Consider the following 2449-nt stretch of genomic DNA (forward strand, 5'->3'; position numbering starts at 1 on the left):
TTTTCTACGGGGAAGCTTCTTAAGCAGATTAATAGCACAATATTGACGGTTATCCCCAAGGTACACTCTCCCACATCTGTTGCAGATTTTCGCCCTATCTCCTGCTGTAACGTACTTTATAAAATCATTGCTAAACTTATTGTCCAAAAATTGAGTGTGATATTGGACAAGATTATCAGCCCCTGCCAGGCAGCGTTTGTCCCTGGCCGGAGCATAGGGGATAATGTTATGTTAGCACACTCTTCACTGGTTACAATCAGGCCCGACTCCCACCGAGATGTGCTTTGGAAGTTGACATTCGCAAGGTGTATGACACTGTCGAATGGGATTTCCTGCTATCGGTGCTTCAGCTTTTTGGTTTCCCAGAGACTTTCAGTCGATGGGTTGAGGAGTGTATCAGTTCACCTTCCTTTTCGGTGGGGATGAACGGAAAGCCACATGGATATTTTGCGGGTGCTAGAGGGCTTCGACAGGGCGACCCCTTATCACCATATCTCTTCGTCCTTGTGATGGAGGTTCTACATATGGGAATACTACAGCTGATCGAGTAGGACATGAACTTCGCATTCCATTGGAAGTGTGACGATCTTAGAATCTTCCAACTAGGGTTCGCTGATGACTTACTCCTATTCTGCCGGGCCAATACTGCATCTGTTCGGGTCTTCAAATCCGGATTAGATAGATTTGCTGATTGGTCGGGGTTACGCCTCAATGTTGAAAAAAGCCACATCATCATATCCCGATCAGCCCAGAATATACGAGAGGAGCTACTTGCGGTGTTGGGGTTTCAGGAAGGCCACTTACCGATGAGGTATCTGGGTCTACCATTGATCTCTTCTCGATTATCTATCGCCGACTGCCAACCATTACTGAGTAAGATCGATACACGGATCAATGGTTGGGAGGGATTGGCACTGTCATATGCCGGCAGGGTACAAATCATTAAGTCTGTTCTTGTGGCTATGGGTGTCTATTGGGCTTCGGCATTTATTTTTCCAAAAGGGGTCATTAATAACATTGAGAAGCGATTGCTAGCTTTCTTGTGGAGAGGTACGGGAAATAGTGGATACCCTAAAGTTGCATGGAAGGAGATCTGCAAACCAAAGGAGGAGGGAGGCCTTGGCCTTAAGGATATGGGAACTCTTAATCGAGCATTGATGTGCAAAAAACTCTGTGAAGTCATCCGATGTGATAGGACTTCTATCTGGGTCGAGTGGCTGCGGCATGGCAGACTACGAGATGATTCGATATGGTCTATCCCGGAGAATCGTGGACCATGGGGATGGGGAAAAATGTTGAGGTTAAGAGGCTGGTTACGCTCAGTGGTGGAATATCGCATTGGTGATGGAAGTGATTTTTTCTTATGGAAGGATCCCTGGCATCACCTTGGGCCCCTCCTTGACAGATTTCCGCGGGGACCCAACAGTCTGGGATTACATGAGTCTACCATGCTAAGCTCGGTTATCTGTGTGGGTCATTGGCACTGGCCATTGATCACGGACATGGAATGCGTGGAGATTATACACGTGCTGCCTCGGATCCATGGGGGTACAGATCGTATTATATGGAAAGGTTCGAGTGGGAAACCCACTACCCAGGAATTCTATCGGGCTATGATACCAGCAGGACCGAAAGTAGGTTGGATTTCACTACTTTCGGGTTCTTTAAAGATCCCGCGACATTTGTTTATCCTTTGGCTAGCTATCCTGGAGAAGCTCGCAACAACGGATAAACCATGGCTTTCCCATCTTGGGTGCTGCGTGCTGTGCAATGAAGACATGATGGAGTCACATAACCACCTGTTTTTCCACTGCAGATTTAGTAGAAGATGCCTCAGTAGTGTTCGGCGCATTATACGATTCCAGTGGCCTAATCGGGATTGGGTCAGTGATGTTGAATGGGGTGCAAGAAAATGGCGTGGGAAGCACATCAACAATATATCCTACCAATGCCTGCTTGGATCGTGTGTATACCATATTTGGAGGGAGAGAAATCTGAGACGTTTTGAGCACGAGGAGAGGCCGTCGAGTGTAGTGGCCAACTTAATAGTAGAAGATGTTCGGCAACGTATACTCAATATTAAGCTTCCTAGCTCTATTAGCACATGTGCCTTGTATAGACTGTGGCGTATCCCTTGGCCTGTCGAGGGAAGCGCCTAATGAGGGACACTGTTGTACTATACTTTCTTTTTAATGAAAATTACACTTACCCCCAAAAAAAAAAAAAAGAAGGAGGGCCGGGCTATTCCAGGGACAGCCTATTGTTCTACAAAAATGGGAACCAGGGATGGTATTAAGAAAACTACAGCATACACAGGTTCCAGTGTGGATAAAACTTCGACACCTTCCAATCGAGTTTTGGACAGAGGAAGGCCTTAGTACGGTGGCCATTGGAGTGGGTAAACCACTTTACCCGGATGCAATTACGAGAGCATGCACGAGACTGGATT

The sequence above is a fragment of the Sesamum indicum genome, unplaced genomic scaffold, assembly GCF_000512975.1.
Source record: "Sesamum indicum cultivar Zhongzhi No. 13 unplaced genomic scaffold, S_indicum_v1.0 scaffold00185, whole genome shotgun sequence".
NCBI lineage: Eukaryota > Viridiplantae > Streptophyta > Magnoliopsida > Lamiales > Pedaliaceae > Sesamum > Sesamum indicum.